This window comes from Helianthus annuus, chromosome 13 (assembly GCF_002127325.2).
Source record: "Helianthus annuus cultivar XRQ/B chromosome 13, HanXRQr2.0-SUNRISE, whole genome shotgun sequence".
In the NCBI taxonomy this organism is placed as follows: Eukaryota; Viridiplantae; Streptophyta; class Magnoliopsida; order Asterales; family Asteraceae; genus Helianthus; species Helianthus annuus.
Window position 1 is genome coordinate 65,228,490 of NC_035445.2, and position 12,522 is coordinate 65,241,011.

The following is a 12,522-nucleotide window of genomic DNA, read 5'->3' on the forward strand; positions in this document are numbered from 1 at the left end:
TTTTTTATTTTTAACCCAAAAGTTTTCATCTCTTGCAATTTAACCCAAACACATTTTTTATTTTCAACTTTGATCCATGTATTTTTCATCTTTTCCAATTTTTTTCGTTTACGTTTTGTTATACTTTTCCGAGTAAACACGTCGTAACGTACGTGTGGGTTTCAAAGTTTTTCCGACTATTTTTTTCTGTTTGACAGGACCCTCACAATGCGTCTATTTTCCCTGTTTGACAGGTTCGTCGCAACACGCGTGGTATTAGATCGACTTAGTTATTCTTTTCAATTTTTACATTTCAGTCTTATCTCTTCGCATTAACATGTCGCGACTAGCATACGTGGCTCAACAATTTTACGTATGCTTTTCGTTCGGTGTTATTTTTTCTTTTTATTTATTTTATTTTAACGAGCTTTTTCTGGTGTTCTTGATCGCTGGTAGTTGTGTCGCATCAGTGCTACTTGGCACGGTGTAACCCCCTCCCCCCCTCGGCGCCCCCGCAACGCGGGGGCCCTTAATACCAGTTTATATCTATTTTGGAAAGAAACTCTCACACATAGTTTTTAGTCCATTAAAGACTCTATTAATAAAAAGTCAAACCTGGGTTAGAAATATATATATTCTTCCAAACTATATAATATTTACTATCTTTTAGTAAAATGTCATGAACTTATAAAAATATGTATTTCCATCAACCATCTATACTCAACCAAGTATAAATCCATGATCACATCAACTAAAATACATATGTAAACATAAAGTTATACCACGTCACCAAATAAGTTCGAATGTTCGTATGTTTCTAATATATATATAGCGGAAGGTTTAAATGAAAACCACTAGTTATTGTGAAAACTCGAAAACTAATTAAAAAAGCCAAAAAATCATACCAAATTTTTTTTTTGCATACCAATTTTCGCAATTATATATATATATATATATATATATATATATATATATATATATATATATATATATATATATATATATATATATTTGTAGTGCACATGTGTAATACTACACATGTGTATGTGTACTACACATGTGTATTATTACACATGTGTACTACAATTTTTTTTTGAAAATTTTTTTTATATATAAAAAATAGCGATTTTTAATAAAAAAAATTGTACAAAAAAAATTTTGGTGTGTTTTTTAGTCTTTTTTTAGTTAGTTTTCGAGTTTTCATAATAAAAGTGGTTTTCATTTGAACCTTCCCCTATATATATATATATATATATATATATATATATATATATATAGTGTGAGGTTCATTGGGGAACACCAAAAAAGTGGGGAACCAGGGAACCCATCTCTTAACCTTTGGATTAAAAAAATCAAGGGTTGTGATTTAATTGATATCTCATAGTTTAAAAACACACGGAAGGGTATATTCGGAATAAAAAAAGTCTGATTTGTTTCAACTGTCCATTCCTCCATTCCAGATCTCAGACGCCGGCGAATCATGAAAATATAACCATCGCACGCCACCGTCGCCGAAAAGTGACGGTACGGACTTGTCTACACCATTGTGGTTGTCAATTGCACCTTTCCGTTTCCCGTTGGAGGCAACAGAACCAGTAGACGATTCGTCATTCATATGTCTACCTCCGGCAATGGCGAATCTGACCTAGAACTCACCGTCACCATGTTGTTTACGGTTTCCGATTACATATTCTAGATTATGAAGAAGGTGCACATATCAATTTGTTGAAGATGCAACAGGACTGGTACGATCTAAGTTTTTATATATGTTTTACAAGTTAAACCTAATTGTAATTTGAACTATTGCTGAATGCAAAATTGACCTCCAAATCGACTAGAACTTTTGTTTAGTAACATGTTTCTACAACAATAAAAATTTGCTTTTTTATGATGTATTGTTTGTGAAATGTGTTTTTTACATCTAAAACAAATTATTTTTACATTATTTTTACATGTTAAACAAATAATTTTACAAGTTTTAAATAAATCAATGGCTGCAATCGAAAACACTATCTATAGAGGTTCCATGTTACAGGTTTACATAACTTTAAATCCAAAACATATAAGTTTTGCATGTTAAACAAATAATTTTACAAGTTTTAAACAAACCAGTTTCTGCAATCGAAAACTATCTATGGAGGTTCCGTGTTACTGTTTTGACCTCCATTGTGGTTAGTTAAAATTTTGATGGTTTGTAGGTTTTACGAAAATATAACGACTTTTGATGTAGAAAAAATCCAGAGACATGGTATTGATCTGAATTACTAAGATTGGAAATGAGAAAAGAAATGTGGTTGTAATTGTTTATTATGTGGTTCCTCTATGTACTTGATAATCATTGTCGGTTCAAAGAGATCATTCAGTTGTCATGTTCCTCTTAAAGAAGTCATAGAATGAAGGATTTCATTGTTCAACTATGGAGCCAACCATTTGCATCTCTTTTATTTGCAGTACTCTTTCATAAATGGGTACGTTTGTCGTTATTACACTAATATCATAGCATTACTCAAAACAATAGTCTTCCATCAGATACATGGGTCATAAACATTTATCTTTTAGCTGTTGGAAGTCCAACTCGATAGTTCTGATCTCCTCCTTCGTTACTCATCAGCTCTTATTCAAGGTGCTACAAATGTCTTCTGGTATGGTCTTCTAAACACATTTGTTTTAAGTAACTATTTTTCCTGAGCTGAATCATTTTAACTTGTTTTACATATTTCATTTAGTCGCGATTTGCTAAGAGGATTCTGATATTTTATATGTTTATTAATAGGATTGACATCTAAACAAACATAACCCGCTTCCAGAGTCGTTTCTGGGTGAGAAAAGCTTCTACTTATTCTCATTTTGTGAGGGCGTATATTATGTACACCGACCTCTAGATTGATTTCTATTTTTATTTGGTTCTAGTATCGTCTTGATGGTATCGTGTTAGTGCCTGAGAAGTTGAAGAAAATCCCTTTGCAGGTCCTGCCTCTGATCATTAATTTATTCTAATGTTCTAGTTCTGGTGATCTACGCAGGCGGCGTCACACTCTGGCAGTCTGCAGTAAACATTTGGTCGTTGGAGCTTTCTGTCGCGCCGCACTACCTCGTTGCCGTAAACTACAACATTTAGGTACTTACAACTTTTGATTGGTGTTCTTGAATTCAAATAGAAGGTAACATTTTTATTTCTGCCAATACATTCTGAACTATGTATGTTCTAAATGTGAAAACTGAACCATACCGTTTAACAGCCTTTATTTTTTAGACTTAACGAATCTGCCCGTAATCTGTGTTTAACACCCAACAGACCCAGACGTGTCGCCGTACTATATCTCTAGGGACTCTACAATACATCGACTAACTCTCTTTCTTAACACCAGCTCCATCACGGTGTTGTATCAGAAAAGCTTTTATTTCAACTATGTACCTGGCAAAATGGTAAGGTCAGGTTAGGCGGTGTGTTGGTCAGAATGTATTTGGGTCAGTACTTGCCGTGTTAATAAGTGGTCATTTTGGTTCAGGTCAAAATGAGTTCTAACCAAACTAGGTTTGGCTCATTTGGGTCACTATATGCGGGCTCAAAATATTAAAATAAATTAATTTAACATGTTAAAGAAAAGTTTGCATTGATCAACTAAACTTGATTCGACTTTATTTGACCAAACATGTTAAAATAAGTTTTGTACAATAAACTTTAACACGTTAAATGAGAGTTTGCCTTGATCTACAAGGTTCAATTTAACTTTATTTGACCAAATTATAAATTAAATTTTGGATTAGAGTTTAAAATACTAAAATAAAGTTTTGTGTAGAGCTTATGCTGACTAAAAATATTAAAATAAATAAATCTAACATGTTAAATGAGCGTTTACATTAATCAACTAAACTCGATTCGAATTTATTTGAACAAACATTTTAAGATAAGTTTTGTACGATAAACTTTAACATGTTAAATGAGAGTTTAAATTGATCAACTAGGTGCGATTTAACTTTATTTAACCAAATTATATATTGAATTTCGGCGTAGAATCCAAAATATTAAAATAAAGTTTTGTGTGTAGTTTATGCTAGCTCAAAATATTAAAATAAATTAATTTAACATGTTAAAGAAAAGTTTGCATTGATCAACTAAACTTATTCGACTTTATTTAAACAAACATGTTAAAATAAGTTTTGTATAATTAACTTTATCATGTTAAATAAGAGTTTGCCTTGATCTACTAGGTTCGATTTAACTTTATTTGACCAAATTATATATTAAATTTTGGATTGGAGTATAAAATACTAAAATAAAGTTTTGTGTGGAGTTTATGCGGGCTTAAAATATTAACATAAATAAATTTAACATGTTAAATGAGCGTATACATTGATCATCTAAACTCGATTGGAATTTATTTGACCAAACATCTTAAAATAAGTTTTGTACGATAAACTTTAACATGTTAAATGAGAGTTTGCGTTGATCAACTAGATGTGATTCAACTTTATTTAATCAAATTATATATTGAATTTCAGCCAAGAGTTCAAAATACATAAATAAAGTTTTGTGTGTGTCTATGCGGGCTCAAAATACTAAAATAAATTAATTTAATACGTTAAAAAACATTTGCACTGTTCAACTAAACTTGATATGACTTTATTTGACCAAATGTATTAAAATAAGTTTTGTACAATAAATTTTAACATGATGAAAGGTTGACTTGTTCTACAAGGTTTGATTTAAATATATTTAACCAAATTATATATTAAATTCTGGATAAGAGTTTAAATACTAAAATAAAGTCTTGTATGGAGTTTATTCGGGCTCAAAATATTAAAATAAATTAATTTAACATGTTAAAGAAAAGTTTGCATTGATCAACTAAACTTGATTCGACTTTATTTGACCAAACATATTAAAATAAGTTTTGTACAATAAACTTTAACACGTTAAATGAGAGTTTGCGTTAATCTACAAGATTCAATTTAACTTTATTTGACCAAATTATAAATTAAATTTTGGATTAGAGTTTAAAATACTAAAATAAAGTTTTGTGTATAGTTTATGCTGGCAAAAAATATTAAAATAAATAAATCTAACATGTTAAATGAGCGTTTATTGATCAACTAAACTCGATTCGAATTTATTTGACCAAACATGTTAAGATAAGTTTTGTACGATAAAAATGTTAAATAAGAGTTCGCACCGATCAATTAGGTGCGATTCAACTTTATTAACCAAATTATATATTGAATTTCGGCCTAAAGTCCCAAATATTAAAATAAAGTTTTGTGTGTAGTTTATGCGGGCTCAAAATATTAAAATAAATTAATTTAACATGTTAAAAAAAGTTTGCATTGATCAACTAAACTTGATTCGACTTTATTTAACCAAACATGTTAAAATAAGTTTTGTACAATAAACTTTAACACGTTAAATGAGAGTTTTCGTGATCTACAAGGTTCGATTTAACTTTATGTGATCAAATTATAAATTAAATTTTGGATTAGAGTTTAAAATACTAAAATAAAGTTTTGTGTAGAATTTATGCCGGCTAAAAATATTAAAATAAATAAATCTAACATCTTAAATGAGCGTTTAAATTGATCAACTAAACTCGATTCGAATTTATTTGACCAAACATGTTAAGATAAGTTTTGTTCGATAAAATTTAAAATGTTAAATGAGAGTTTGCCTTGATCTACTAGGTTCGTTTTAACTTTATTTGACCAAATTATATATTAAATTCAGGAATAGAGTATAAAATACTAAAATAAAGTTTTGTGTGGAGTTTATGCGGGCTTAAAATATCAAAATAAATTAATTTAACATGCTAAACGAGCGTTTACGTTGATCAACTAAACTCGATTGAAAATTAAATAAAGTTTTGTGTATAGTCTATGCGGGCTCAAAATAATAAAATAAATTTATTTAACATGTTAAAAAAATGTTTGCATTGATCAGCTAACCTTGATTTGACTTTATTTGAACAAACATATCAAAATAAGTTTTGTACAATAAACTTTAACATGATGAAAGGTTGACTTGTTCTACTAGGTTCGATTTAAATTTATTTGACCAAATTATATATTAAATTCTGGACAAGAGTTTAAAATACTAAAATCAAGTTTTGTATAGAGTATATGCCGGCTCAAAATATTAAAATGAATTAATTTAACATGTTAAAGAAAAGTTTTTATTGATCAACTAAACTTGATTTGACTGTATTTAACCAAACATGTTAAAATAAGTTTTGTACAATAAATTTTAACACGTTAAATGAGAGTTTGCCTTGATCTACAAGGTTCAATTTAACTTTATTTAACCAAATTATAAATTAAATTTTTTATTAGAGTTTAAAATACTAAAATAAAATTTGTGTAGAGTTTATGTTGGCTAAAAATATTAAAATAAATAAATCTAACATGTTAAATGAGCGTTTACATTGATCAACTAAACTCGATTCCAATTTATTTGAACAAACATTTTATGATAAGTTTTGTACGATAAACTTTAACATGTTAAATGAGAGTTTGCGTTGATCAACTAGATGTGATTCAACTTTATTTAATCACATTATATATTGAATTTCAGCCAAGAGTTCAAAATACTTAAATAAAGTTTTGTGTGTAGTCCGTGCGGGCTCAAAATACTAAAATAATTTAATTTAACATGTTAAAAAACATTTGCATTGTTCAACTAAACTTGATTTGACTTTATTTGACCAAATATATTAAAATAAGTTTTGTACAATAAATTTTAACATGATGAAAGGTTGACTTGTTCTACAAGGTTTGATTTAAATTTATTTGACCAAATTATATATTAAATTCTGGATAAGAGTTTAAAATACTAAAATAAAGTCTTGTATGGAGTTTATTCGGGCTCAAAATATTAAAATAAATTAATTTAACATGTTAAAGAAAAGTTTGCATTGATCAACTAAACTTGATTTGACTTTATTTGACCAAACATATTAAAATAAGTTTTGTACAATAAACTTTAACACGTTAAATGAGAGTTTGTGTTGATCTACAAGATTCGATTTAACTTTATTTGACCATATTATAAATTAAATTTTGGATTAGATTTAAAATACTAAAATAAAGTTTTGTGTATAGTTTTTGCTGGCTAAAAATATTAAAATAAATAAATCTAACATGTTAAAAGAGCGTTTACATTGATCAACTAAACTCGATTCGAATTTATTTGACCAAACATGTTAAAATAAGTTTTGTACGATAAACTTTAAAATGTTAAATAAGAGTTTGCACTGATCAATTAGGTGCGGTTCAACTTTATTTAACCAAATTATATATTGAATTTCGGCCTAAAGTCCCAAATATTAAAATAAAGTTTTGTGTGCGGGCTCAAAATATTAAAATAAATTAATTTAACATGTTAAAAAAAGTTTCCATTGATCAACTAAACTTGATTCGACTTTATTTGACCAAACATGTTAAAATAAGTTTTGTACAGTAAATTTTAAAACGTTAAATGAGAGTTTTCGTGATCTACAAGGTTCGATTTAACTTTATGTGACCAAATTATAAATTAAATTTTGGATTCGAGTATAAAATACTAAAATAAAGTTTTGTGTAGAATTTATGCTGGCTAAAAATATTAAAATAAATAAATCTAACATGTTAAATGAGCGTTTAAATTGATCAACTAAACTCGATTCGAATTTATTTGACCAAACTTGTTAAGATAAGTTTTGTTCGATAAAATTTAAAATGTTAAATGAGATTTTCCTTGATCTACTAGGTTCGTTTTAACTTTATTTGACCAAATTATATATTAAATTTTGGAATAGAGTATAAAATACTCAAATAAAGTTTTGTGTGGAGTTTATGCGGGCTTAAAATATCAAAATAATTTAATTCAACATGTTAAATGAGCGTTTACGTTGATCAACTAAACTCGATTGAAAATTATTTTGACCAAACATGTTAAAATAATATGTGTACGATAAATTTTAACATGTTAAATGAGAGTTTTCGTTGATCAACTAGGTGTGATTCAACTTTATTTAACCAAATTATATATTAAATTTCGGCCTAGAGTTCAAAATATTTAAATAAAGTTTTGTGTTTAGTCTATACGGGCTCAAAATAATAAAACAAATTTATTTAACATGTTAAAAAAAACGTTTGCATTGTTCAGCTAAACTTGATTTGACTTTATTTGAACAAACATATCAAAATAAGTTCTGTACAATAAACTTTAACATGATGAAAGGTTGACTTGTTCTACTAGGTTCGATTTAAATTTATTTGACCAAATTATATATTAAATTCTGGACAAGAGTTTAAAATACTAAAATAAAGTTTTGTATAAAGTATATGCAGGCTCAAAATATTAAAATGAATTAATTTAACATGTTAAAGAAAAGTTTTTATTGATCAACTAAACTTGATTCAACTGTATTTAACCAAACATGTTAAAATAAGTTTTATACAATAAATTTTGACACGTTAAATGAGAGTTTGCCTTGATCTACAAGGTTGAATTTAACTTTATTTGACCAAATTATAAATTAAATTTTGGATTAGAGTTTAAAATACTAAAATAAAGTTTTGTGTAGAGCTTATGCTGACTAAAAATATTAAAATAAATAAATCTAACATGTTAAATGAGCGTTTACATTAATCAACTAAACTCGATTCGAATTTATTTGAACAAACATTTTAAGATAAGTTTTGTACGATAAACTTTAACATGTTAAATGAGAGTTTAAATTGATCAACTAGGTGCGATTCAACTTTATTTAACCAAATTATATATTGAATTTTGGCGTGGAGTCCAAAATATTAAAATAAAGTTTTGTGTGTAGTTTATGCGGGCTCAAAATATTAAAATAAAATAATTTAACATGTTAAAGAAAAGTTTGCATTGATCAACTAAACTTGATTCGACTTTATTCGACCAAACATGTTAAAATAACTTTTGTACAATAAACGTTATCATATTAAATAAATGAGAGTTTGCCCTAATCTACTAGGTTTGATTTAACTTTATTTGACCAAATTATATATTAAATTTTGGATTAGAGTATAAAATACTAAAATAAATAAATTTAACATGTTAAATGAGCGTTTACATTGATCAACTAAACTAGATTGAAAATTATTTTGACCAAATATGTTAAAATAAGTTTTGTACGATAAACTTTAACATGTTAAATGAGAGTTTGCGTTGATCAACTAAGTGCGATTCAACTTTATTTAATCAAAGAATATACTGAATTTCAGCTTAGAGTTCAAAATACTTAAATAATGTTTTGTGTGTAGTCTATGCGAGCTCAAATTACTAAAATAAATTAATTTAACATGTTAAAAAACATTTACATTGTTCAACTACACTTGATTTGACTTTATTTGACTAAATATATTAAAATAAATTTTGTACAATGAACTTTAACATGATGAAAGGTTGTCTTGTTCTACTAGGTTCGATTTAAATTTATTTGACCAAATTATATATTAAATTCTTGTTAAGAGTTTAAAATACTAAAATAAAGTATTGTACGGAGTTTATGCGGGCTCAAAATATTAAAAAAATAAATCTAACATATTAAATGAGCATTTACATTGATCAACTAAACTCGATTCGAATTTATTTGACCAAACATGTTAAGATAAGTTTTGTACGATAAACTTAAAAATGTTAAATGAGAGTTTGCATTAATCAATTAGGTGCGATTCAACTTTATTTAACCAAATTATATATTGAATTTCGGCCTAGAGTCCCAAAAATTAAAATAAAGTTTTGTGTCTAGTTTATGCGGGCTCAAAATATTAAAATAAATTAATTTAACATGTTAAAGAAAAGTTTGCATTGATCAACTAAACTTGATTCGACTTTATTTGACTAAACATGTTAAAATAAATTTTGTACAATAAACTTTAACACGCTAAATGAGAGTTTTCGTGATCTACAAGGTTCGATTTAACTTTATTTGACCAAATTATAAATTAAATTTTGGATTAGAGTTTAAAATACCAAAATAAAGTTTTGTGTAGAATTTGTGCTAGCTAAAAATATTAAAATAAATAAATCTAACATGTTAAATGAGCGTTTACATTGATCAACTAAACTAGATTCGAATTTATTCGACCAAACATGTTAAGATAAGTTTTGTTCTATAAACTTTAAAATGTTAAATGAGAGTTTTCCTTGATCTACTAGGTTCGTTTTAACTTTATTTGACCAAATTATATATTAAATTCAGGAATAGAGTATAAAATACTAAAATAAAGTTTTGTGTGGAGTTTATGCGGGCTTAAAATATCAAAATAAATTAATTTAACATGCTAAACGAGCGTTTACGTTGATCAACTAAACTCGATTGAAAATTATTTTGACTAAACATGTTAAAATAATTTTTGTACGATAAATTTTAACAAGTTAAAAAAGAGTTTGCGTTGATCAACTAGGTGCAATTCAACTTTATTTAACCCAATTATATATTGAAATTCGACCTAGAGTTCAAAATACTTAAATAAAGTTTTGTGTGTAGTCTAAGCGAGCTCAAATAATAAAATAAATTAATTTAAAATGTTAAAAAAAACGTTTGCATTGATCAGCTAAACTTGATTTGACTTTATTTGAACAAACATATTAAAATAAGTTTTGTACAATAAACTTTAACATGATGAAAGGTTGACTTGTTCTACTAGGTTCGATTTAAATTTTTTTGACCAAATTATATATTAAATTATGGATAAGAGTTTAAAATAGTAAAATAATGTTTTGTATGGAGTATATGCAGGCTCAAAATATTAAAATAAATTAATTTAACATGTTAAAGAAAAGTTTGCATTGATCAATTAAACTTAATTCGACTTTATTTGACCAAACATGTTCAAATAAGTTTTGTACAATAAACTTTAACACGCTAAATGAGAGTTTGCGTTGATCTACAAGGTCTGATTTAACTTTATTTGACCAAATTATAAATTAAATTTTGGATTAGAGTTTAAAATACTAAAATAAAGTTGTGTAGAGTTTATGCTGGCTTAAAATATTAAAATAAATAAAGATAACATGTTAAATGAGCGTTTACATTGATCAACTAAACTCGATTCGAATTTATTTGACCAAACATGTTAAGATAAGTTTTGTACGATAAACTTTAAAATGTTAAATAAGAGTTCGCATTGATCAATTCGGTGCGGTTCAAGTTTATTTAACCAAATTATATATTGAATTTCGGCCTAGAATCCCAAATATTAAAATAAAATTTTGTGTGTAGTTTATGCGGGCTCAAAATATTAAAATAAATTAATTTAACATGTTAAAAAAAAGTTTGCATTGATCAACTAAACTTGATTCAACTTTATTTGACCAAACATGTTAAAATAAGTTTTGTACAAAAAAACTTTATCATGTTAAATGAGAGTTGGCCTTGATCTACTAGGTTCGATTTAACTTTATTTGACCAAATTATATATTAAATTTTGTATTAGAGTATAAAATACTGAAATAAAGTTTTGTGTGGAGTTTATGCGGGCTTAAAATACTAAAATAAATAAATTTAACATGTTAAATGAGCATTTACATTGATCAACTAACCTCGATTGGAATTTATTTGACCAAACATGTTAAAATAATTTTTGTACGATAAACTTTAACATGTTAAATGAGAGTTTGCGTTGATCAACTAGGTGCGATTCAACTTTATTTAATCAAATTATATATTGAATTTCAGCCTAGAGTTCAAAATACTTAAATAAAGTTTTGTGTTTAGTCTATGCGGGCTCAAAATACTAAAATAAATTAATTAACATGTTAAAAAACGTTTGCATTGTTCAACTAAATTTGATTTGACTTTATTTGACCAAATATATTAAAATAAGGTTTGTACAATAAATTTTAACATGATGAAAGCTTGACTTGTTCTACTAGGTGCGATTTAAACATATTTGACCAAATTATATATTAAATTCTGGATAAGAGTTTAAAATACTAAAATAAAGTATTGTATGGTGTTTATGCAGACTCAAAATATTAGAATAAATTAATTTAACATGTTAACGAAAAGTTTGCATTGATCAACTAAACTTGATTCGACTTTGTTTGACCAAACATGTTAAAATAAGTTTTGTACAATAATATTTAACACGTTTAATGAGAGTTTGCGTTGATCTACAAGGTTCGATTTAACTTTATTTGACCAAATTATAAATTAAATTTTGGAATAGAGTTTAAAATACTAAAATAAAGTTTTGTGTAGAGTTTATGCTGGCTAAAAATATTAAAATAAATAAATCTAACATGTTAAATGAGCGTTTATATTGATCAAATAAACTCGATTTTAATTTATTTGACCAAACATGTTAAGATAAGTTTTGTACAATAAACTTTAAAATGTTAAATGAGAGTTTGCATTGATCAATTTGGTGCGATTCAACTTTATTTAACCAAATTATATATTGAATTTCGGCCTAGAGTTCAAAATATTAAAATAAAGTTTTGTGTGTAGTTTATGCAGGTTTAAAATATTAAAATAAATTAATTTAACATGTTAAAGAAAAGTTTGTATTGATCAACTAAACTTGATTCAACTTTAT